Source organism: Engystomops pustulosus, chromosome 7 (assembly GCF_040894005.1).
Source record: "Engystomops pustulosus chromosome 7, aEngPut4.maternal, whole genome shotgun sequence".
Classification (NCBI taxonomy): domain Eukaryota; kingdom Metazoa; phylum Chordata; class Amphibia; order Anura; family Leptodactylidae; genus Engystomops; species Engystomops pustulosus.
Genome location: NC_092417.1, coordinates 147,162,161 through 147,189,750, shown reverse-complemented (window position 1 = coordinate 147,189,750; position 27,590 = coordinate 147,162,161).

Sequence of the window (27,590 nt, the reverse complement as noted above, 5' to 3'; positions counted from 1 at the left end):
ATGAACCAAAGAATAAAGTAGGCGTGTTATTTGGAGCGAAGATTGAAAGTCGTAAAAACTGAGCTCACAAGAACGTGACGAATTTTTTTCAATTTTTCCACATTTGGAATTTTTTTTCAGCTTCGCAGTACACGGCATGTTAAAATAAATAACATTACGGGAAAGTAAAATTTGTTACGCACAAAATAAGCCATCACACAGGTCTGTACACGTAAAAATGAAAAAGTTATTTGAAGTTGGAGAGCGAGAAATGAGCGGAAAAACCCTGCGCACTTAAGGGGTTAAATATTCCATGCCATGTACTCAGAAGCGGGAAAAAAATTCCAAATGCAATGAAAGTGGTGAAAAAACGCATTTGCGCCATTTTCTTGTGGGCTTGGATATTACGCCTTTCACTGAGCGCCCCAAATGACATGTCTACTTTATTCTTTGGGTTGGTACGATTAAGGGGATACCAAATTTGTATAGGTTTTATAATGTTTTCATACATTTACAAAAATGAAAACCTCCTGTACAAAAATTATTTTTTTGATTTTGCCAACTTCTGGCGCTAATAACTTTTTATACTTTGGTGTACGGAGCTGTGGGTGGTGTCATTTTTTGCAAAATTTGATAATATTTTCAATGATATCATTTTTAGGACTGTACGACCTTTTGATCACTTTTTATAGATTTTTTTATATTTTTCAAAATGGCAAAAAAGTGGCATTTTCGAATTTGGGCGCTATTTTCCGTTACGGGGTTAAACGCATTGAAAAACCGTTATCATATTTTGATAGATCGGGCATTTTCGGACACGTCGATACCTGATGTGTTTATGATTTTTACTGTTTATTTATATTTATGTCAGTTCTAGGGAAAGGGGGGTGATTTGAAATTTTAGTTTTTTTTATTATAATTTTTTTTTTTTAACTTTTTTTAATTTTTATTTATACCATTTTTCAGACTCCCTAGGGTACTTTAACCCTAGGTTGTCTGATCGATCCTATCATATACTGCCATACTACAGTATGGCAGTATATGGGGATTTTCCTCCTCATTCATTACAATGTGCTATCAGCACATTGTAATGAAGGGGTTAAAACGAAATAGCCTCGGGTCTTCGGAAGACCCGAGGCTACCATGGAGACGGATCGCCGCCCCCCGATGACGTCACGGGGAGCGGCGATCCCAGGTAAGATGGCGGCGCCCATGCGCCGCTATCTTTTTGAGGCTGCCGGCAGCTTTGCCGGCAGCCGTCACTGTGAAAACACCCGCGATCGGTGCTAGCAGGCTAACACCATTGGCAAGGAGATGGTGTGAAATGGGGAAATCAGTGCAATTGCTGGTGGTTCACTAGTAATTGCCATTATTTATGCGTTCCTATGTCAGTTTTGTGACTTAGAAGCCCCGATAAATGTCCCCCAATCATTTTATGCACCAGAATGAAAATAGGAAATTAAACCGGTCAACTTATGGATATCAGTGACAGGGGTTTGGTTTCTTTTTTACACATTCTGACCACATTGAAAAAAAGCCTTTTCATGGAAAATGCCTTTAAAATGTTTTGTAGATACAGCTAACTCTTTATGAGTACTGTGACTAACTCCTATGGGAAAATTTTGCTTGCTATATTGGGTGAGGCGATTCAGACTATCACTGGCCTTGAGTTACCTATATCAATTAACTGAATGTTAAAAAGTAACTGTAAAGTTGCTGAAAAAATAGTTTTAGAACAGCTAGAGAGAGAGAGAGAGTGATTTTGATATCAATTTTAATGATACCTGTATCATGCTGCTGGCTTCTTCATATCCTGAGATATAGCACCATATATCTATCATCCCTTCCTGGTTGTGACATCAGCCAAGGTCAGTAAAGCCAGAGCAGTAAGGGCATTCATATGAATCAGGACAGCATGTTTGTAATTGGACGACCTGATGCATGTGATAAGTCGCATGCTTGCAAAATAACTTAAGGTCTTAAGGTCTTTCACATGAATCAGGACAACATGTTTGTAATTGAATGACCTGAAGCATGTGATAAGTGCCCTGCTTGTGGCATCACTCGAGGTCCTGTTTTCTTGCACTCCTCTACTACTGCCCTTCCCAAAAAGCCTCATCTCTTCTCTTGCCATCCTGCACGGTTTCCCAAGGTTACCAGAAAGCATGACAAAAGGAGAGTAGCCTGGGGGGGACAAGGTAAAACCTCTGCTCGCTGCTAAACACCTGCAGATAAGCTAATTAGAGTAAATTAGAGAATTGCTTATTTTTGCATAGCGCAGAGTTAGGCAAAAGTTTTTATCCCTTACAGTTGTACTTTAAGTAAAACCTAGTTGGCACCAAGCTCATGGTTTTTCTAGAAGCTTCTTTTTATTCCATTCACTGCTGGAGACTTTCTTTAACAATGACTTTTACTTGCAGCTGCCAAGATGTTAGAAGTAATGTTCACAGGACTATTGATGGAGGAAAAACTGCCCAATGGTTTTTTTTACATCTGTGCTAGAGGTTCCAACAGGAACAGAACAGAGTGCAGAATAATCATTTAAAAATTTTGGTTATCACTTTTGTCCATCAGAACAATGATGACCCCCAAACTGATGAATTTTGGTTCCCAATTAATAGGATTCTGTTTGAGTGGCCTCTATAAAGTAACTGCCTTGCAATACAAAAAGACAGGGATGCACCAGCCATGCAGTGAGTTGAGCCTCTCACTTCAGACAACCCCACCTCTAGCAAGATGGGGGGCAGCATCAGAGGTGGGGGTCACCTGCTTCAGCTAAAAAAAATATATCATTTATGTATAATGAATGATCATGATGTATGAACAATAGGGGTCCAACTATTTATAAGTATGGATCATTGTCTCTGACATTACCCCAAAAATTTAGTGGAGTGATAGAGTGTATAAGTATTGATTCTCTTGATCAGCAGTGAAACCACAGCTATTAGATATTTATCCCATATTCTATTTATAGAGGTTGAGTTTTGTTTATGATTAAACCCTTTAACTACCACACACTCAGTATCGGTATCTCATATGTGTCTCAATCAATGCCACATTGGTATCAAGAATGCTACAGAACAAGAACGCTCAACCTATTGCAATTACTGTAGTGCTCAACGTGAAACCTGTAATATTTTGTTGTGTGGATAGTTACAAAATCTAACTATACACTTGGCGGCCCTGACTAGCCACTCGAGGGCTTCTCTCTGCCAGCATGGAAAATACTTTCAGTAACCCTGTGTCACTCACGTATGGCTCTCACACAGCCCAGCTTCTGTGTCTCCAGGTAGAGAGCGACTTCTGACTGCTCTACACCCTTCTTTAAGGGACTGCACACCTGGTGCATTGTTAGACCCATTGCAAAATGGAAGCTTTGGCCTGGAGCGGTGATCACACTTCTGTCTCCACTCCTGCAATTAGAGTCCTGTACCAGGTCTTCCAAGAGACCAACACGTGGAAAACAGCTTCCAGTTTGACCTAATGCACATTCTGGTCGCTGTAATACTCATTTTCTCTCCAATTCAATAGTGACCTTGTCACAATATATAGTGAAAATAGTACCAAAATATATATGAAGAGATTAAAAATGATGCTTAAAACAAATATTGTGTGTAATATTTGATACTACATTCTCCAGGATTCTCATCTGTAGAAGAGGGAGTCCCAGGATACAAAGTTGTTTGGGTGCAGTGAATGGTCAGATGTCCAAGCATGTATGGCTCTATTCATTCACAAGAGGATTTATGATTATAGCTCAGCAACAGTTTGTAAACTGTTTTCATCATCTATCCAGTTATCCTCATTTACAAAGAAGATGTATTACAAAACTTGTGGGGGACAAGCAATCTCATGAACATCAAAGGCCTTTAAGATAAGCACTGATCAACATATTGGGGCACATTTACTTACCCGGTCCTGTCGCGATCCAGCAGCGGGTTCTCCGATGCTGATTCGGGTCCTGCCGGGATTCACTAAGGTCCGTGCGCCCAGGTGTTGCTGCTGCGCCGAGGTACGCCGGAGTTCACCTTCTATTTCTTGGTGCAGGTAAGTGCGTGTCAAGCGACACTTTTTTAAAAAAATACCGCGGTTTTTCGAATGCGTCGGGTTTTCCGACGGCCACACTGCCGATTTCCATCGCATGCAAACCGGAATCCGCGCGCGCGCCAAAATCCCGGCGGAATTTGTCGCAAATCGGAAATCGTCGGGACGCTCGACGTAATCGCGCGATTCGGACCCTTAGTAAATGAGCCCTAATATATTGTTCATCAGAGGGCCAGAGGTGAGGTAAGAAAGTAATCATAACGTCCACTTGCCCTGCTCAGGTTCCATCTTTTTGGTGCTTATTTGGGCTCAGCAGTCTCTGGTGATGTCATTGTTGCACGTCACTTAGAACTTCTCCCTTGATTGTTGAGGCCGGTCTTGATCCAAGCACCAACTTTGAGCCTTGACATGAGGGCAGGGAGCAGCATAAAGCTTTTTCTGTATGCTGTCCATAAATACTAAAAATCCCTTTGACTGCTAAGCTCAGCCTGTGTAATTGGGTCTTTAATTCACACACAATAGATTTATGGAAGGCTTATCCCATTCATCTTACCAGATGTATCGTGCTCTAAATTTGCCATGTTTGAATATATGATGTACAAGCCACAAGCTGACACCCATCTCACAATCATCAGGTCAGTAGTTCCCATAAAACTGCAGTATACAAGCCTTTCTACTTCATCCACTCCCTTTTACCAAACCTTGGGAGAGAGAAAAGCTAAATAAGTTATTACCATCTTGAAGAAGGCAATATTTACTGATGGAGATCAAGTTTCCATTCATCAGCATCAGAAGCAAAGCGAATAAACAAACTTATCTTGGGAAGTGTTAAAGGGTATCAGTATCCGCCTGAGAAATACACCTTACGTCCCAGAGTTACCTACTATTTAAAAGAAATCCTGTAACGTAATTTTCCGTGTATGGTGAAACGCCGTGACGTGCATTTCTAAACTCCATCTGATACCTCGCATTGCATCTAATGTAAACGATAGGGTGTTTTTATTGTTTGCTTCAATGTTTATGAGGAACTTAAGTGAAATTTCATGAGATTCTATTAAGCAATCCTTATATAAACAGTGACGATTGCAAAAAACATTTATGCGACATTGTGATGTTCACATAATACCCGACTTGGCTGGATCATATCCCACCTGCTGTTTACCTGGTGGCAGCTGGAAAAACTAGTTCATTTAAAGGGCATCAAAGTTAATAAGAATAAAGTGATGTCTATAAGCTGCTCACAAACATATAGATTTACTAAACTTTGGACACAATTTTAGAATAGTGAAGATATGCATATTGAAGAAATCTTTTCCTATGTTGTTCTTTTTCCTGTTCATTTCTTCCTTATTTGAGCAGTTCACGTAAATCAGCTTTCTGTCCTGTTCACCATTGACATGTGAGAGATTGAGTTGCCTGATAGAGTGTCTAATGACTTATCTCTTTCCAGACAGTCCCTGGATAGTCTAATCTCATCATTATCATTAATAAAGGACATTTTCCTAATGTCCCTGGTTTATCGTGATTGATTTTGATTTTGGTTGATTTGCAACACATAAAAAATGTAATAAAAAGTGATTGAAAGGTCTTTCACACTTACGTTGCAGATCACGTTAGATTTTGCATTTTGGTCAGTTTTTGCTAGGAGACGTTAGCATTTTATCGTTTTTACAGCGTTTTTAATGTGCACGTTTCAAATCACATGATTATTTAATTGGTACTAACATGTCCCTTCCTGCCTTTCACCTAGCAACCCCTCCAATGGTCGAAAGTGCAAAGCGTTTTTGATGTGTCTCCATAGACTTGAATGGGGCGTGAAAATCGTGCGTGAAATGAAAAAGTAGAGCATGCTGTGATTTAGACAAGCGTGAAAAAATTGAAAATAAGAACAAGTCCAAATGCAAAAGTAGAGCAACCTGTGATTTTTGATGCACATGAAAAATATGCAAATAAGAAGCCTATTGAGTTGTTGCACAGAAAACAATGCCCTTGTACAGCTCCATAAATGGAAAAATAAGAAAAGTTGGATGGATTTGTAAAGACAAGGAGTGAAAAATGGAAGCACAGAAAAACTAAAATGACCTGATCCTTAAAGGGTTAAGGGAAATCTACTATTAAAATCCAGAATGGTAAACCAGGGACACAGAAACGCACCACAGAATTGGACATCAAGAAAAAGAAAAGATATTTTCACACCAATTAAACTTCCCTGGCTGCCACTCAAACTGCTTTGTAAAAAGCACACAGACAGCTCTGCTACACCTACCTCCCCCACACATAGCACTTAAAATGACTACCCCCCCACATACCCTCAGCTCCCCAAACACACACACATATTATATATATATATATATATATATATATATATATATATATATATGTATATATATACAGGCGGTCCCCTACTTAAGGACACCCGACTTACAGACAACCCATAGTTACAGACAGACCCCTCTGATCTCTGGTGAAGCTTTCTGAATGCTTTACTATAGTCCCAGATTGCAATAATCAGCTGTAGGGTATCTGTAATGAAGCTTTATTGTTAATCCTTGGTCCCATTACAGCAAAAAATGTTTAAACTCCAATTGTCACTGGGGCCCAAATTTTTTTTGTCTGGATCTACAATTATAAAATATACAGTTTCGACTTACATACAAATTCAATCTAAGAACAAACCTCCGGACCCCATCTTGTACATAACCCGGGGACTGCCTGTATATATATATGTGTTAAATACTGATGCAGGGTCAGACTGGGGTGCCTGGGGCCCACCTACTACTACTTTCTACTACTATTCTGGGATAAGGGCATTTCTAAGCACTAGTGGGGGCAGTGAAGTAAAGGATAAGCTAAGCCCTTTCTCCCTCCCCCTCTGCTAGTGCTCGGCTCTTGGTTGGTTTACAGGGGCTGCAGTGGTGACTAATGCTAGGAATGGTATAAGAGTTACCCCTGGTTTCCTGGGCTTTCTTCTGGTGGCTGGGCTGTGGTTAGGGATAGTATAAAAGTTACCCCTGGTTTCCTGGGCTTTCTTCTGGTGGCTGGGCTGTGGTTAGGGATAGGATAAGAGTTACCCCTGGTTTCCTGGGTTTTCTTCTGGTGGCTGGGCTGTGGTTAGGGATAGTATAAGAGTTACCCCTGGTTTCCTGGGCTTTCTTCTGGTGGCTGGGCTGTGGTTAGGGATAGTATAAGACTTACCCCTGGTGTGCCGGCCTTTCTGCTGGTGGCTGGGATGTGGTTAGGGATAGTATAAGAGTTACCCCTGGTTTCCCGGGCTTCTGCTGCTGGCTGGGCTGTGGTTAGGGATAGTTAGGGATAGTATAAGAGTTACCCCTGGTTTCCTGGGCTTTCTTCTGGTGGTTGGGCTGCGGTTAGGGATGTAAGTGTTCGCACTGCACACCAACCTTCCTATAAGGAAATGCTGAAAACTTTTAGAAGAACTGATGACAATAACCCTACTATGGTGTCCCCGCACCACATAGACAGGTCACACCGGGCTCTCTGATCCTATAGATATAAAAGTACATAAGCTGAGAGCTGTCTCACACTAGAAGGTTAGTCAGTGACTACAATACTGATCTGACACAGGAAGAAGTAGCATCTAGTACCTCACAGGTGACATTTCTTCTCTGTCACATCCAGTATTGTCATAAAATCTGGTTGCAGAATTTTCTGGCAGATGTGCTCAGCTCTGGGAAGCAGATCCCCCTCACTGCACCCATAAAAATACCACAGTTACTTACAGTACAATGTCACCTGGATAAAACAATGTCCCACACTGAACTTCTAAAGAATCTACTTAAGAAACCCCTTTGTGCCCCCATCATATCAAAAATTACATTGTTACCCCCAAATATATTACTATGCTACAGTCCGTGAATAAATAATACTATACCATTAAAAAGTATGTGTAGTCCCGCCCCCCCCCCCATTAATAAAATAATTTATGGTTCCCCTGTGAATTATTTTAATGAATTTATCTATTTAATGCCCCTTCTAATTATTTTTATACATTTCCCCTACTAAAAATGTGTTATATAACAATCTTTTTATTACTTTATTTTGTACTAATATGTTTTTATACCGTGTCCTAATTATTATTATACATATAATCCCCTCCAAATTATAAATAAGCATTTAGTATCCCTTCAATTATACATTTCTACAATTTCCCTCCTATTTATTCATTTACAAATAATATCTGCACATTACTTATTATTCTATTATCACCGTATATACTCGAGTATAAGCCGGGGGTGGAAAATGCATTGGTCACAGCCTCCTCAGTATATAGCCAGCCAGCCCCTGTAGTGTATAGCCTGCCAGCCCCCTGTAGTTTACAGCCTACCAGCCCCCTCTAGTATAGAGCCTGCCAGCCCCCTGTAGTATACAGCCTTCCAGCCCCCCTGTAGTATACAGCCTGCCAGCCCCCTGAAGTATACAGCCTGCCAGCCCCCCTGTAGTATACAGCCTGCCAGCCCCCCTGAAATATACAGCCTGCCAGCCCCCTGAAGTATACAGCCCGCCAGCCCCCTGTAGTATACAGCCTGCCAGCTCCCCTGTAGTATAGTCTGCCAGCCTACTGTAGTATACAGCCTGCCATCCCCCCATGTAGTATACAGCCTGCCAGCCCCCCTGTAGTATACAGCCTGCCAGCCCCCCTGAAAAATTAAATTAATGTCATGTGAATTAAAAAAAAACTTCATGCTCACCTGTCTTCTATCTTCTCTCCTCTGCAGTGTAATGACGTCACCGTGTCTCCTGCTATTTGTAGTGAAGAACGGAGCTTATGGCTTCATCCTCCACTGCAGCACTCGCCTCTATCTGTGTCCGGAAGGGATGCAGATAGAAGTGAGAGAGGGGTGAGGGCCTGGACAAAAGTGGGACAAAAGTCCAGCTGATCCGGGGCACAGGCAAAAAGATCCATTAAGCCTAGCGACGCCCCTGGCTGCAGTTATAGTACTCGAGCGGTCGTTCCAGCCGCACCTAGTACTATTACAGCCACTGGCAAGGGCCTCTGATGAATCTGATCGGAGGCCCTTGCCATAGTGCCAGGTGGCGGGGCCCACCGGGGAATTCCCTGGCCTCCCCCAGCGGGCCAGACCGAGCCTGCACTGATGGCCCGGTGCTCTTCTGTTCCCTAATTATGCACGCCTACTGCACCTACTACTTACTTCATGACTACCTAAGTCACGGGTGTCAAACACAAGGCCCGCGGCCCGGCACCTTCCTCCGCTGGCGCATAGTCACTGTCTCAGTGACTACAACGGCAGTAGAGCGCACTGATCGTGCTTGAATTACCATTCATGCGTAGGTATGCCGCGCCGAACTACTTACAGATGAATGTCACAGCCGCGTCATTGTTACCTCACTTTGGCTATGCAGCGTGCCTCATCGTCATCACCGCTTCTTGTGCCAACCACCACACTGCATCGAAACCATCGGAGGTACACAAAGAAAATAAGCTCAGGTGTACCTACATGGCTCCACAACGGACCTGTACAGGGTGTGCACTCCGTGCACTCCCGGGTGGTGAGGAGGCAACTAGTGCTGAAATGCCTCATCACTTTGCCTACTGTCTGTATATTACATAGGGGTGTGGCTACTGCCTGTCTATTACAAGGATGGTGTGGCTACCCCTGTGAGAGATGGCTACTGGGCTACCCCTGTGAGAGATGGCTATCCTTGTGAGAGATGGCTGCTGGGCTACCCCTGTGAGAGATGGCTACCTGGGCTACCCCTGTGAGAGATGGCTACCTGGGCTACCCCTGTGAGAGATGGCTATCCTTGTGAGAGATGACTACCTGGGCTACACCTGTAAGAGATGGCTACTGGGCTACCCCTGTGAGAGATAGCTATCTTTGTGAGAGATGGCTACTGGGTTACCCCTATGAGAGATGGCTACTGGGCTATCCCTATGAGAGAAGGCTACCTGGGCTTCCCCTGTGAAATATGGCTACCTGGGCTACCCCTGTGAGAGATGGCTACCTGTGCTACCCCTATGAGAGATGGCAACTGGGCTATCCCTATGACAGATGGCTACCTGGGCTTCCCCTGTGATAGATGGCTACCAGGGCTACCCATATGATAGATGGCTACCTGGGCTACCCTTGTGAGAGATGGCTATCCTTGTGAGAGATGGGTACTGCACTACCCCTGTAAAAGATGGCAGCTGTGCTACACCTATGAGAGATGGCTACCTGGGCTACCCCTATGAGAGATGGTTACTGGGCTATCCCTATGAGAGATGGCTACTTGGGCTACCCTTGTGAGAGATGGCTACTAGGCTAACCCTGTGAGAGATGGCTACCTGGGATACCCCTATGAGAGATCGTTACCGTTGTGAGAGATGGCTACTTGGGCTACCCCTGTGAGAGATGGTCAGAAAATAAAATAGATAAGTCTAAAAACTTAATTTTAATATAGCTGAATTGCTGTCCTTGTATTTTGATGATTTCTCAGATTTTTTTTAACAATATGTTCACCTTTCTGGTTCTCCTCAAATGGCTCATTGTGATGGTATTATTGTATTTACTAAACAGCTCGTCCAACTGTTGATAATTATCTACATTTTTACACTACTAAAATGACATTCACCCCTTTTAAGGCAACCATGAGGCGAAAGTGGCCCCCGGTGAAAATAAGTTTGACACCCCTGCCCTGAGGGGTAGCTTTCCTTTTATAAATCCACTCACCCCCATCTGATTCTAATTCTCTTTTCCATTGTCCAATATAGGACATGGTGAGAAATTAGGGTTATGATCTATGACTCTGACTTCTGATCATGTCCTAAAATGGATTCTGTACTCTCTGCAAAACTGCCCTCTCCTTCTTCTTCAAATCCCAAGCTAATTACAGTCTGTGCTACAGGCAGCCAATCACAGCTATGCTCCAGGGTCACTTGATTTGAGACTGTCACATGACCCAATTACATCATCACAGGTCCTGGTGCCTGGGAGGGAGAGGTCAGAGGAGCTTCTCTCATGGAGATTGTGTGCAGCACTATGCCAGCATGTCACCTCATCTCCATCACAGTGGTCAGGAGGGTCTGGCAGTGCTGGATCCTCCTCACCTTCAGTCTATAAGACCCCTTTCACACTCATGTTACAGATCATGTCAGAGTCTGATCAGGGTGCGATCAGTGAAAAACTGACATTTTTCATCAGAGCTCAGTCAGTTTTCAGTCAAAGTTTGTTCAGTTTTTCACGCACTTTTTTTTTTTTTTGGTGTTTCCAATGCGTTTTTCCTGCGCAGATAACGCACATAAAATAGTCTCAGGACTGAGCTCTATCTTTTCTATGGCAATTGATCAGTGAAAAACGCATTGCACTTGCATTGCACTTGCATGTGTCTCAGAGTGCAATGCATTTTTGATGCATCTCCATAGACTTGTATGGTGCGTTTTTCATACGCATGACTTGCAAAAGTAGAGCATGCTGAGATTTAAATGCTCGTTTAAAAAAACGCATCTGATCGGCAATCAGCGCCCGGTGTCTTGTATTGTGTAATTGCGCATCGTCAGCGAGCTGCCCCAGTGCGCTTTGATTTAATTCCAAACGTAATTAAAACGCTAACGTGTGACACCATCTTTAGACGCAGGCACTTTTTTAATTGGTGATTATAGTGATTTATTTAATTTTACATTATTTTAAATATTTTGTTAAACTTCTCTATTCTTTTATTATCTTTAGACCCCATAAGTTTTTAGGATCCTGTCTTTCATTGTAAACACTATCCTGATAGTGGTGTGGTCATTGGGTCCAGGAGGACTGCATCCATGTACAAGTGCCAGTTCGTCATTATCTGTAAAGCTGCTATGATACTCATTACTATAGTGTGTGATTGTAACACATCAAGAAATAAATCAAATGCAACAAAAACTATGGAGATGTGTATATTCCTTTATTAAGTAACCAATACCAATCAGTATATGTAGTGATAAACTTCATCAGGGACTCAAGTTAAAGACACATGTGAAAAGCTGCCAGGTCAGCGTGTTTGTAAATTCTGAACCTGCTGACCCTCTCTTCCTAATACCCCATGCACAGGACTATATGGGGGCCTGTGATTCGGCTGTACAGTCTGGTGAGCACACAGAGCCAGGGCCACCACACCACAAAAAATAAGAAATGTCCCATATTTAGCTGTCTTTGCGACTTGGCGCTCAGCTTTCAAAAGGGTGAGGAGCGTGCACTCCCCCTCCCTTCTCCACCATGTTCTACCCCCAGGATCTGTTGCAGGCGAGCACACAGCAGTGTGAGACTGACCACTGGCCATGATGCATATGAAACATTTGTATGAGCCAATCTCTGCCAGTAAGAAATACTGTGTATACATATACTGTGACTATAAAACTCAATGGGGGTCATTTACTAAGGGCCCGAATCGCGTTTTCCCGACGTGTTACCCGAATATTTCCGTTTTGCGCCGATTGTACCTGAATTGCCCCGGGATTGTGTCGCACGCGATCGGATTGTGGCGCATCGGCGCCGGCATGCGCGCGACGGAAATCGGGGGGCGTGGCCGAACGAAAACCCGACGTATTCGGAAAAACCGCCGCATTTAAAAACCGAAAAAGTGTCGCTTGGGGACCGCTTACCTTCACCTGGTCCGAGGTGGTGCATTCCGGCGCGTGGAGATGATTTTCAGCGCAGCAGCGCCACCTGGTGGACGGCGGAGGAACTGCCTTCATGAATCCCGGCCGGACCCGAATCCAGAGCAGAGAACGCGCCGCTGGATCGCGAATGGGCCGGGTAAGTAAATTTGCCCCAATATATATGTGTCGCAAACGTTCCTCAGTACTAATAAAGAGTAAAAGGTATCACCAGGGTAAATGCCTGGCGGGCATACCGGCGTGCGCTAGAGAGGAGGATGTTACTCCTTGCCCCTCCATAGAAAAAAACGGCGCATGGCCGCAGACACGGGGAAATATAGAGCATGCTTTGTGGCTGCATATACATCCCCACAGAAGGGTGTCTAAATAAGCCCTAAGGGGGTTAATTTTTTGAAATATGGGCTGCAGGGTATATGAATACAGAGCCCCAGCAATGAGAAGATGTGGAAGGGGCTGTAGTAGGCATGTGCCTGTAGACCAGACGTGACCGCTGAGGGTGATGCCACACATGGCATTTTGAAACTGTTTTTGGTCCGTTTTTAAGCACTCCGTTAAAAACGCATGCCTTTTTATTGCGCAAATTCAGAAAACCTGTCAAAAACAGATGCGTTTTTTAAAAAAAAATGCGTTTTTTAACGCATGCCTTTTTTTAACGGATTGCTTAAAAACGGATCAAAAACGGTTTCAAAACGCCATGTGTGGCATCACCCTGAGCCTCTGTACACAAACAGATGGACAGTGATGAACCGCACCACGCTGGATCTCAGAGCTGGAGAGAGGTTATTATATGCTGTTTAATATTTTCATACCCCCCGGGGCTCCTAGTAAACAATAAAAATCTATATTGGACAACTTCAGGGGTTGTACACTTTCAGCAAATAATTGATATGGTTTATATAAAGATAAGTTATACAATTTTCCAAGATTTACACATGGCTGGAATACGTGTCTTGCTTCTCACAGGCCGGACAATCTAATCAGGTAATAATTGGCGGATGCCCAGGAGGATATTTACAAAGCAGCAGTAACTTATATTTAGAATTAGTCATGAAAAAAATGTCAGAGACAGATTACAAAATGTTATGGACAGGGCCAACGTCATTGTGCATTTTTGTCTTGACACTCAATCAAAAGATGTTCTGGTTTGACCCTGCAAAAAACTGCTCTGTGGAAATAATAAATATTCTTTATTCAGGATGTATTATTGATACAGTATTAACACTGATTAAAGGAAACCTTCCATTTCAAATGGTAGCGGTAAGCTGTAAGTACCGAGCACCAGCTCAGGGTGAGCTGGTGTCGGTGCTTACTTTCGTTAGTGTTATTAACCGCTGTATAGCGGTTTTAACACTTTTTAAAGTTTACAGCCGAAACTGCTTCGGCACTGCGTGCACACGACCGTGCGCGCGCCTACATAGGAAATGCCGGAGACGTTGCGCGCACATGGTCGTGCACAGCGGCGAAGCAGCTTCTGCTTTATACTTTAAAAAATTTTAAAACCGCGATACAGCGGTTAATAACACTAACGAAAGTAAGCACCGGCACCAGCTCACCCTTACCTGGTGCTCGGTATTTACAGCTTACCCCTACCATTTGAAATGGAAGGTTTCCTTTAAGGCCCCTTATATGGCGACTGTACAAATGGCAGCTAGCATATAGCTCGAATAGGAATGCATTGTGCACAGCTTGTGTGTTACAGTTCCATGCCGTCCCCGGAAAGAGGATAGAGAGTGCGTACAGCCCGGAACCATTGCCCCCAAGCAGAGGGGAGGGGTGTGGAGTGCTCACCCCTCCACCTCCCCAGCCGAACGTATGCTATGGTCGGATCCCACACGTTCTTGTGAAAGAAGCCGAATACATTATTAATACATTATCTTACAGTATTAATACTGATTTTGTAAAGTGTAAGTCATGTATCTCTTTATCTCCATAGTCACAGACTATAATCTTTGCTGATATATAGCTAATCATTGCAACTAAAATATAACAGTGTCCTGTACTCTATGAGGTTACTAATGATGCCACAAGCTTGTACCCTAATGGAGCTAAAGAAGAAAAAGAAAAATTAAAAAAGTAAAAAAAAAATTAAAAAACATTTTTGAAATTTTCCAAAGGTTGAAAAAAACATCTTTACATACTTTATACTGTAAAAAAATAAAACCAAATAAAAATGGCATTTTTTGACTTACCAGGCCAGGCATGCAAACTGCTCGCACATGTATTTGTGTTTGCACCAGTTTTGATAAATGTGAGCCATAATATTCACAATGATCCATCCTATTAAAAAGAAATACATTATTTATCCTGCTCAGTAAACATCTAAAAACCCCAAATACCACCTTTCTTAAAAGAAAATGGAATAAATACTGAGCAATTAGGTGTATATACCACAAAATGGCTTTGAGGTAATGTAGAACTCATCTCAGCAGAAACTAGTCCTTAGTCAGCTCCATTCATGAGAAAAAGTTATGGTTCTCAGAACCTGGGGACGCAAATATATTGCTGCAGATTAAACATACTGTTTGGGACATACATCTTTCTAAATCATGTGTCACATTTCTCAAGGCTTTTTAGAATATTTTTAGACAATTTTCCGCACCATTTTTGGATATGCAAAAGTGAAAGTAATGTAAGTAAAACCAAAAATTGTACTTTGTATGCATGAAATTCTACTGATCCATAGACTAAGAGTACATATAGATTTACCAAAGGCCCAGATATATGAAAAGTGGTAATATACAAGAAAGCCAATGCTCAACTCATTTTCCAAAGAACAATTCCATCTGTGAAAAGGCCGATCTCACCACTCTGCTATGTTCAGAAATGGAAAACATCTCGCGTTGCCTCATGCATAAGTCCCAATATGTGATCCTTAAAGCTAGGTGTCCGAGATGCTTTACTGTCCGAAACTTGTCATGGATCTTGTAAAAGAACCAATAGATTGTGCAGATCGCCCAAGTATAAAGTGTTTATTTTTGTACTCACAAAAGCAGGTTATAATTGTTCATATAAATCATTAAAAACTCCTAACGCCTTATCTCAGGTTTCACCTCTTCAGGCTTCATCCGGGGCATTAAGCCTGAAGAGGCGAAACCTGAGGTTGGACAAGGCGTTTGGCATTTTTAAGGGTTTATATGCAGTGTAGTCCATATGTTAAGTATTTATATGCAATGATCAGTTATCTGGTGCAATCAACTCTGCTGTGGAAAATGCGCAAACAGTTGCATTTTTTCTTTTTGGTGCACTTTCACTATACAGCGTGTGAAACAATTGCGCAGTAATTATTTATTCAAATGAAGTAGAATTATCAAAATTATCAAGTGTCTTGTCTAACTTGTGTAATTCCCATAAGAGAATCTGTACTAATCACTGCAGAGATCTGTGTGATGTTTTAGGACGTGTTCTTTTTCCTTATCCAATACATATAGACTACATTGCTGTCCATGCAGCAGAGCCCATTGTGCTCATCTCATTCCAACTCTGGTGAAGCATTGCTCCAGGGTTAAGGTAAGATAACCTGCTATTCACAACTGGAATCTCTTTCCACATCCAGCCAAGGACCTCCCCCTCTTCTTGCATCCTTCTACCTATGGACCAGGCCATCATGACATATTCTGGTGCTACGCTGCAATACAACCAGTCACTCCTGAGTCCAGCTACCCCAACACTGCGTTCAGGCTCTGGTGGGGTAGACGTTCCACTCATACCTCCAATTATGCCATAAAATTGTGCTAGATTTTTGCCCACTTAATAGATCATGGCAACTGCTTCTAGCTTTATGCCCCCTGTGTGTATGGCATCAAACAGCTGATTAGTGCAGGGGCCAAGTGTTGGCCTCCTCCTAAAATTTGTTTATAACTCCTTTAACGGTTGACAAATATGTTTCGTAGTCATTCCCTATTTTGAAAAGGTAGCGTGTACATCCACGAGTCATGGAGAAGCTGTAGCTGTCAAATTAACAGAGGGGTGAAAGTCTTCTTAAAAAATAGGACTTGCCCATGTAGAAAAACCTCTGTTTGGACTGGTTCCATCTCAAAGCGCCAAAATGGTCATATTTTACAAAGAAGTAAGGCCTCATGAACACGGGCCTCGGCCTTGAGCTTGCCAAATGAATGGCAGCTAGCTCATGGCTCCGTAGCTTTCTGTTGGGCACTTTCATGTAGTGTGAGGCACAGTGTACTAGGAACATGGCAATTACCTGCAAGTCCTATACCTGTCTGTATTGCCTGGCGTTGCTCACCTGCGTATGTCAGCCAGCACCCAAACACCGGAACACAGACTTAGTAAAACAAAACATTTCTTTAGAAATGTCTTTCAACGTACCACCCTGAGTGGTCAGAGAACTTTACAAAGAGATTACCAGCACACTTAAAGTAGAAAAAGTCACATGCACCTGGATTAAAGAACAGCAAAGCCTTTGCACTGAGTTTTCTGTGACAGGTCCAGGTCCCTCTAGTCCACCCGGACTGTGGACCATATGGCAACGCCTATGAGGATACTGATGCATAAAAATGCAAAAACAAAATATTAGCACAAATGTGTATTTTTCGTATAAATGTATGATGTAAAAGTTCTTTGTGCTTGGTGAAATTGAGTTGGTTTATATCTATGGTCACTGAACTTTATCTCCTGGTAGACAAATTTACTTTTCATGGGCAAATAAATAACACGTTGAGTAAAAGCCGATTAACACTAGTAATTACATTAGTAATCGTGACGATTTTCCTGCATTTGTTGGTTTTGGCTTTGATTTGGCTTTTAAATACATAATGGTGAGTTCCTTGGGAAACTGCATTTCCAAATATTTAAGTATGTATCAAAAAAGAGTTCCTATTACGCAGGAGAGATAGACAGATTATTGTGCAATAAAAAACCTGTAGGGAACTAGAGTTCTGACACCACATGCAATAAATCAGCATCTAATGACATCAACAAAGTGACCACTTACTTCATGATAAAGTCATTTTGTGCTTGTAGAACAGCCAACATGATATAGAGCAGGTGGAGCCGAGTACATAGTGTCCTATCTGCAGACAGCATGTTATAGAGCAAGAGGAGCTGAGCAGATTATACTTAGAGTCCTATCTACAGTAAGCATGTTATAGAGAAGGTGGAGCTGAGCAGATTGTACATAGTGTCCAATCTGCAGGTAGCATGTTATAGAGCAGGTGGCACTGAGCAGATTGTACATAGTATCCAATCTGCAGGTAGCATGTTATAGAGCAGGAGGCACTGAGCAGATTGTACATGGTGTCCTATCTGTAGGTAGCATGTTATAGTTTTGTGGGAAAATAATTATAACTTGTAATTAGAGATGAGCGAACATGCTCGTCCGAGCTTGATGCTCGGTCGAGCATTAGGGTACTCGAAACTGCTCGTTACTCGGACGAATACTTCGCCCGCTCGAGAAAATGGCAGCTCCCGCCGTTTTACTTTTTGGCGGCCAGAAACAGAGCCAATCACAAGCCAGGAGACTCTGCACTCCACCCAGCATGACGTGGTACCCTTACACGTCGATAGCAGTGGTTGGCTGGCCAGATCAGGTGACCCTGGGATAGACTAGCCGCTGGCCGCGCTGCTCGGATCATTCTGTCTCTGGATGCCGCTAGGGAGAGAGCTGCTGCTGGTCAGGGAAAGCGTTAGGGTGTTCTATTAGCTTACTGTTAGGCAGGAGTGATTCTCAAAGAACCCAACAGCCCTTCTTAGGGCTACAATAACGTTCTACTTTTTTTATTTTAATTTGCATCTATTACCATTTTGTGAGGAATTAGCAGGGGGACTTGCTACCGTTGTGTTTAGCTCTTAGTGGCACACATATCCATAGCAAAGACCGAAGTGGGAAAATTCAGTAGGGGTTGGATTTCTATTAGGCAATAACTCAGTGTCATCTCATCTGGCATAGTAGTGTGCTTCCTTTGATACTTGGCTAGAAAATAGCCATAGGAGAATACAAACAGCTTCTTGAAGCCTACAGTAGCGTTCTATATATTTGATTTCTGGTTGATCTGCTGGTGGCTGTAGTTTCTGCAGTGCATGTACTTGCCAATTCTGAGCAATTTGTAGTGAGACTTGCGACCGCTGTGTTCTGCGCTTAGTGGCGCACATATCCATAGCAAAGGCCGAAGTGGCAAAATTCAGTAGGGGTTGGATTTCTATTAGGCAATAACTCAGTGTCATCTCATCTGGCATAGTAGTGTGCTTCCTTTGATACTTGGCTAGAAAATAGCCATAGGAGAATACAAACAGCTTCTTGAAGCCTACAGTAGCGTTCTATATATTTGATTTCTGGTTGATCTGCTGGTGGCTGTAGTTTCTGCAGTGCATGTACTTGCCAATTCTGAGCAATTTGTAGTGAGACTTGCGACCGCTGTGTTCTGCGCTTAGTGGCGCACATATCCATAGCAAAGGCCGAAGTGGCAAAATTCAGTAGGGGTTGGATTTCTATTAGGCAATAACTCAGTGTCATCTCATCTGGCATAGTAGTGTGCTTCCTTTGATACTTGGCTAGAAAATAGCCATAGGAGAATACAAACAGCTTCTTGAAGCCTACAGTAGCGTTCTATATATTTGATTTCTGGTTGATCTGCTGGTGGCTGTAGTTTCTGCAGTGCATGTACTTGCCAATTCTGAGCAATTTGTAGTGAGACTTGCGACCGCTGTGTTCTGCGCTTAGTGGCGCACATATCCATAGCAAAGGCCGAAGTGGCAAAATTCAGTAGGGGTTGGATTTCTATTAGGCAATAACTCAGTGTCATCTCATCTGGCATAGTAGTGTGCTTCCTTTGATACTTGGCTAGAAAATAGCCATAGGAGAATACAAACAGCTTCTTGAAGCCTACAGTAGCGTTCTATATATTTGATTTCTGGTTGATCTGCTGGTGGCTGTAGTTTCTGCAGTGCATGTACTTGCCAATTCTGAGCAATTTGTAGTGAGACTTGCGACCGCTGTGTTCTGCGCTTAGTGGCGCACATATCCATAGCAAAGGCCGAAGTGGCAAAATTCAGTAGGGGTTGGATTTCTATTAGGCAATAACTCAGTGTCATCTCATCTGGCATAGTAGTGTGCTTCCTTTGATACTTGGCTAGAAAATAGCCATAGGAGAATACAAACAGCTTCTTGAAGCCTACAGTAGCGTTCTATATATTTGATTTCTGGTTGATCTGCTGGTGGCTGTAGTTTCTGCAGTGCATGTACTTGCCAATTCTGAGCAATTTGTAGTGAGACTTGCGACCGCTGTGTTCTGCGCTTAGTGGCGCACATATCCATAGCAAAGGCCGAAGTGGCAAAATTCAGTAGGGGTTGGATTTCTATTAGGCACTAACTCAGTGTCATCTCATCTGGCATAGTAGTGTGCTTCCTTTGATACTTGGCTAGAAAATAGCCATAGCAATAGGATAGGATTGTTTGGTTTTAAAAACTCAAAAAAAAACAAAAAACACAAAAAAAAAAAAAAACACAAAAAAACACCAAAAAAAACAAAAAGAAGTAAAAAAAAAAAAAAAGTTATAACTCTCATTTTAAAAATGTTTAACCCGAGGGCTAGGGGTAGAGGACGAGGGCGGGGACGTGGGCGTCCAACTACTGCAGGGGTCAGAGGCCGTGGTCCTGGGCGGGGTGAGACACCACCTGCTGATGAGGGAGCAGGGGAACGCCGCAGAGCTACACTCCCTAGGTTCATGTCTGAAGTTACTGGGACTCGTGGTAGAGCACTGTTGAGGCCAGAACAGTGCGAACAGGTGATGTCGTGGATTGCTGACAATGCTTCGAGCAATTTGTCCACCACCAGTCAGTCTTCCACGCAGTCCACCCATGTCACCGAAATCCCCACTCCTCCAGCTCCTGCACCTCAGCCTCCTCCCCCCCAGTCTGCCCCCTCCCAGGAAAATTTGCCATTTGAACCGGCATACTCTGAGGAACTGTTTTCTGGACCCTTCCCACAGTCACAAACCACTTGTCCGGTTGCTGCTGAGCAATTTTCCGATGCCCAGGTTTTCCACCAGTCACAGTCTGTGGGTGATGATGACCTTCTTGACGTAGTGGAAGTGTGTAAAGAGGTGTCCGACGATGAGGAGACACGGTTGTCAGACAGTGGGGAAGTTGTTGTCAGGGCAGGAAGTCCGAGGGGGGAGCAGACTGAGGGATCGGAGGATGATGAGGTGACAGACCCAAGCTGGGTTGAGAGGCCGGGTGAACACAGTGCTTCTGAGACGGAGGAGAGTCCTCGACCTGAACAGGTTGGAAGAGGCAGTGGTGGGGCCAGACGGAGAGGCAGGGCCAGAGCTGGTGCATCAGCGCCACTGTCAACTAGTGAAGCTCCCGTGGTGAGGGCTCTTGCGGCGAGGGCTAGATCTTCAGAAGTGTGTAGGTTCTTTAAGGAAACACCGGATGACCGACGGACTGTGGTGTGCAACATTTGCCAAACCAGGCTCAGCAGGGGTTCCACCACTACTAGCTTAACTACCACCAGTATGCGCAGGCATATGAATGCTAAGCACCCCACTCAGTGGCAACAAGCCCGTTCACCTCCGGCCGTGCACACCACTGCTCCTTCCCCTGTGTCAGCTGCTAGTCAGCCCCCTGCCCAGGACCCTGGCACAAAAACCCCATCGTCGCCTCCACGATCCTCCACAGCATCCACCAGCGTTCAGCTCTCCATACCCCAGACGCTGGAGCGGAAACGCAAATATAGTGCAACCCACCCGCACGCCCAAGCCCTTAATGTGCACATCTCCAGATTGCTTAGCCTGGAGATGCTGCCCTATAGGCTAGTAGAGACCGAGGCCTTTCGCAACCTCATGGCGGCGGCCGCCCCTCGGTATTCGGTCCCCAGCCGCCACTACTTTTCCCGATGTGCCGTCCCAGCCCTGCACCAGCACGTGTCAGACAACATCATCCGTGCCCTGACCAACGCCGTTTCTGACAAGGTCCACCTGACCACGGACACGTGGACGAGTGCTGCCGGGCAGGGCCACTATATATCGCTGACGGCACATTGGGTTAACTTGGTGGAGGCTGGGACCGAGTCTGACCCTGGGGCTGCTCATATACTGCCGACGCCGAGGATTGCGGGGCCTACCTCGGTCCAGGTGTTTCAGGCCTACTATGCCTCCTCCTCCTCCCACCCCTCCTCCACCTCCTCCTCCGAACTACCATCCGTGGGCACGGCGCCATCAGTCGGTAGCTCTAGGCACAGCAGCAGTGCCGTCGCTAAGCGACAGCAGGCGGTGCTCAAACTGCTGAGCCTAGGCGACAAAAGGCACACCGCCCAAGAGCTATTACAGGGCATCACGGCGCAGACTGATCTGTGGCTGGCACCGCTGAACCTCAAGCCGGGAATGGTTGTGTGTGACAACGGCCGTAACCTGGTGGCGGCTCTGCAACTCGGCAGACTGACACATGTGCCATGCCTGGCCCATGTGTTAAATCTGATAGTGCAGCGTTTCCTCAAGACATACCCCAATCTGTCTGATTTGCTCACGAAGGTGCGCCGCATCTGTGCGCATTTCAGGAAGTCCAGCCCAGATGCTGCCACTCTCAGGGCAGCGCAGCGCCGCCTCCAACTGCCCGCTCACCGACTGTTGTGCGACGTGCCCACGAGGTGGAATTCAACACTGACCATGTTATCCAGAGTTTACCAGCAGCGCAGAGCGATTGTAGACTGCCAGATGTCAACTTCCACCAGAACTGGTAGTCAGGTCAGTCAGCTTCCTCAAGTCTACAATGAGGAGTGGACGTGGATGTCTGATATCTGTCAGGTGCTGAGTAACTTTGAGGAGTCAACACAGATGGTCAGTGGCGATGCCGCCATCATCAGCCTCACCATCCCGCTGCTTGGCCTGTTGAAAAACTCTCTGGTCAGCATGAAGTCGGAAGCTTTGCGCTCGTCACAAGAGACGGGGGAAGAATATTCCCTTGTTGATAGCCAAAGCACCCTGAGGTCTGTTTCTCAGCGCATATCGGAGGAGGTGGAGGTGGAGGAGGATGAGGAGGAAGAGGAGGAGAATGTTGGCGAGACACAAGAGGGGACCATTGTTGAGTCCTTCACTGTTCAGCGTGTATGGGCAGAAGAAGAGGAGTTGGAGGAGTTGGAGGAGGAGGAAATGGACAGTCAGGCCAGTGAGGGGAGTGAATTCTTACGCGTTGGTACTCTGGCGCATATGGCAGATTTCATGCTAGGCTGCCTATCCCGTGACCCTCGCGTTCAAAGAATTTATTCCAGCACCGATTACTGGGTGTTCACTCTCCTGGACCCACGGTACAAGCAAAATCTTTCCACTCTCATCCCTGCAGAGGAAAGGAGTGTGAGAATGCATGAATACCAGCAGGCCCTGGTGCACAAGCTGAAACAGTATTTCCCTTCTGACAGCGCTAGCGGCAGAGTGCGTAGTTCTGCGGGACAAGTAGCGAGGGAGAGTAGGCGAGCAGGCAGCTTGTCCAGCACTGGCAAGGGTACGCTTTACAAGGCTTTTGCCAGCTTTATGTCACCCCAGCAAGACACTGTCACCTGTCCCCAGTCTCGGCAGAGTAGGGCTGATCTTTACAGAAAGATGGTGAGGGAGTACGTAGCTGACCATACCATCGTCCTAAATGATCACACAGCTCCCTACAACTACTGGGTTTCAAAGCTGGACATGTGGCACGAACTGGCGCTGTACGCCTTGGAGGTTCTTGCCTGCCCTGCCGCTAGCGTCTTGTCCGAGCGGGTTTTCAGTGCAGCTGGTGGCATCATCACCGATAAGCGTACACGCCTGTCGACTGACAGCGCTGACAGGCTGACGCTTATTAAAATGAATAAAGGCTGGATTTCTCAGAATTTCCAATCTCCACCAGGTGAAGGAAGCTCAACCTGAATAATTGATCCACTCCTCCTCCTCCTCCTCATTTTCCTCCTTCTCCTCCTCTTTGTACAGTAAAGCAGAGGAAAATGGCTATTTTTTGACAGGGCCCACTGGCTCTTGCTATAGTACTTCATGCATTTAATTTTTCTGGAGGGCCACCTACCCGGTCCTCTGTTTGAAACAATTTTTGTGAGTGCCACATACAGGCACTCAATCTATTCCATTTTTCTGGAGGGCCACCTACCCGGTCCTCTGTTTTAAAAAATTTTTGGGACTGCCACATACAGGCACTCAATCTATTCCATTTTACTGGAGGGCCACCTACCTGCTCCTCTGGTTTGAAACATTTTTGGGACTGCCACATACAGGCACTCAATCTATTCCATTTTACTGCAGGGCCACCTACCTGCTCCTCTGGTTTGAAGAATTTTTGGGACTGCCACATACAGGCACTCAATCTATTCCATTTTACTGGAGGGCCACCTACCTGCTCCTCTGGTTTGAAGAATTTTTGGGACTGCCACATACAGGCACTCAATCTATTCCATTTTACTGGAGGGCCACCTACCTGCTCCTCTGGTTTGAAACATTTTTGGGACTGCCACATACAGGCACTCAATCTATTCCATTTTACTGGAGGGCCACCTACCTGCTCCTCTGGTTTGAAACATTTTTGGGACTGCCACATACAGGCACTCAATCTATTCCATTTTACTGGAGGGCCACCTACCTGCTCCTCTGGTTTGAAAAATGTTTGGGACTGCCACATACAGGCACTATCCAAATTAAATTGTCTCCATAGCAGCCTCCACACGTTGTCTCCATTGCTACCTCCAAAAGTCGTCCATATAGCTGCCTCCATACATCGTCCCTTTATCAAACGAGGTGTGTCAGGCAGAAATTTGGGTTGTTTTCATGGATTCCACATCAAAGTTGTTAACTTTGTCGCCACCCTGCTGTGTTATCCACAAAATATACTGGCAAACTTTTACCATTTAGGGATATTATTTCAGCGCTTCTTGCGCATCTGTTTACATTCCCCTCACCCGGCATATCCTAAACTTATAAGAACGCTACTACACTTGATCTTATACAAAAGGTTCTTAGAAGTGCTGTTTGGGGAGTAGCCTAGAGACAGGGGCTTGGATTGGCGAAAGCTCGCCTGGCAGCGGAGCGCCAGCTCCATGCGCATCATGCGCTTCTTGCGCATCTGTTTACATTCCCCTCACCCGGCATATCCTAAACTTATAAGAACGCTACTACACTTGATCTTATACAAAAGGTTCTTAGAAGTGCTGTTTGGGGAGTAGCCTAGAAACAGGGGCTTGGATTGGCGAAAGCTCGCCTGGCTGCAGAGCGCCAGCTCCATCACAAGATCCAACTAACATAGTTGCAGCACCTTTAATCTACTACTAGTTCACTGCCTCCATAATAATAATAATCTTTATTTATATAGCGTCATCATATTCTGCAGCGCTTTACAAATCATAGGAAACAAATACAAATGTAATGTAACAGAGCACAACATTTGTATGGAACAACAGGAGTGAGGTCCCTGCTCGCCAGAGCTTACGGTTTATGAAGATGATGGGGTAACACGAGGTAAAAGAATATTTAATGGTCAAGCCATTCTTCTTAGGGAATAGAAAAAAATATAATAAATGGAATTGCTGTCGCTTGAAACACTCAGCCGTCATCTTATATACCAGGTCCAGGGTGAATGGGACTGCAGAGAAGTCTGGTGCCTGTTGGTTGCTGGATAACAGATGGGAGGACGACACAGGACGGGTTAGTAGAAGAGTTAAAACTTCATGCAGTTAATGAGTGTTATAGGCTTGCCTAAAGAAATGGGTTTTAAGAGCACGTTTGAAACTTTGGAGGTTAGGTATTAGTCTGATAGTCCGGGGCAGAGCATTCCATAGAATTGGTGCAGCTCTAGAGAAGTCTTGGAGACGCGAGTGGGAGGTCCGCACTAGGGTAGAGGTTAATCTAAGATCACTGGCGGATCTAAGAGCACGGGTTGGGCGATAGACTGAGATAAGAGAGGAGAGGTAGGGGGGTGCAGCATTATACAGAGCTTTATGGATGAGGGTTATTATTATTTTAAACTATTCGAAAGGAGACTGGCAGCAAGTGCAGCGACTGGCATGAACTGTAAGCATACATGGTCCCCTTATCAAACGAGCTGTGTCAGGCAGAATTTGGGGTTGTTTTCATGGCTTCCATGTTAACTTTGTCGCCACCCTGCTGTGTAATCCACAAAATATACTGGCAAACTTTTATCATGTAGCGATATTATTTGAGCGCTTCTTGCTCACCTCCTTTGGTTCCTCTCTGCCACCCATTGGTTTGAAGCCTGAGTCCATTTAGGGTATGTCGCCATGCCACTCTCTAGCCTGCCGCTGCTGCCGCTGCCTCTGCATGCCGTCCCCTATAGTGTCAGGGTCAATTATTGGATGTTTTAGATGCTATCTAGCTTCATTCTGTCACTCTGTCATGGCCATGCTGTTGCCCATAATTTTGGCATAATGGTGCGATTAGGCAGCCTCAGAGGCATCCATGCATGCTGCCCCTGCTGTTTCCTGTCCATTTCCGTGGTGTTTCCATCCTTTTCTGAGGTTCCCAGGTGTTTGGCCAAGCTTCCCTGTGCAGAGCCTTGGTCCCCTTGAAAAATGCTCGAGTCTCCCATTGACTTCAATGGGGTTCGTTATTCGAGACGAGCACTCGAGCATCGGGAAAAGTTTGTCTCGAATAACGAGTACCCGAGCATTTTAGTGTTCGCTCATCTCTACTTGTAATATATAGATAACAATCCTTTCTTTTTCCAGAGGGCAACCTTGGTTATAAATAACCCATACTCACCCATAGGGTGATAGATTTATAAACGACAAGTTATGCTAAATTGTTTCCCACAAAGGTGTTAACTTGCTCAGCTTCTCTTGCTCTATAACACATAGCATTGGATACAATGAACATTTTGCTCTGCTTTTCCTGATTTTTATCATGTTGCCTGCACATGGGACACTAAATACAATCTGGTCAGTTCCTACTGCTCTATAACATGCTGCCTGCAGATAGGAAACTATATACAATCTGCTCAGCTCCTCCTGCTCTATAACATGGTGCCTGCTGATAGGAAACTATATACAATCTGCTCAGCTCCCCTTTCTCTATAACAGTGTTGGCTGACCTTTTGGGGACAGAGTGACCAAGCTACAATCAAAACCCACTTATATGTTGCAAAGTGCCAACATAACAATTTAAGCCGTAACTTATTGATCCCTGCTGTATCACATGTTTTAATTGCTTAGGGATCTCGAGTTCACCAATACAAGAGAATGATGATGGAGAAATTTGGATTGTATCTTCCCTCCAGGGCCCCTAGAAGAGGAAGGATCAGGGGACCCAGAGCAGGAGCTCCAATGACAATCCATCTCTATCCATACCTTCTGGCTCCAACTGTAGTCCTGGCAGCCAAGGATGTCGCTTTAAAATAACGCTGAACCTGGGCTGTCTTGGATCACAGGAGAAAGCCTTGAGTCCTATCTGGCAAACTCTGTGTTGGAGTGAAGACCTGGGTGCCAACAGAAAGGGCTCTGAGTGCCACCTCTGGCACCCGTGCCATAGGTTCGCCACCACTGCTCTATAACATGCTCCTGTAGATAGGACATTATAGACAATATGCATTGGACTGCAGGTTGCAGGGTTATATAAAAGATTAGTAGGGGTGCTAAAAGAAGGAGGTCAAAGGAATAATGTAAAGTTGATTATGAGAGAAGCCTGATTTTTCCAACCTATAAAACTCTTATGGTATGTGCTCCAAGTCTTCAGGGGCAAAAGTAGAGCTTTGGCTGAAGATTTTATAAATATGGAACATATTCACTGCAAAAGGTAAAAATCCATAACTTACATGTTTTATATTTCAGAATGTGAAAGAGATTTATTTTGAATTTTATATTATATAATCTATATGGTAAAATATGCAGCATATACATTCCATGTAAACGTACCCTGAATATCACATAGAGAGTGGTAGATAATTGCAATTTCCCAATATATTATTTTAATGTAAGGATGAATCTATCTTTCTGACTACTGTACCTTTAACTCTGTGTTC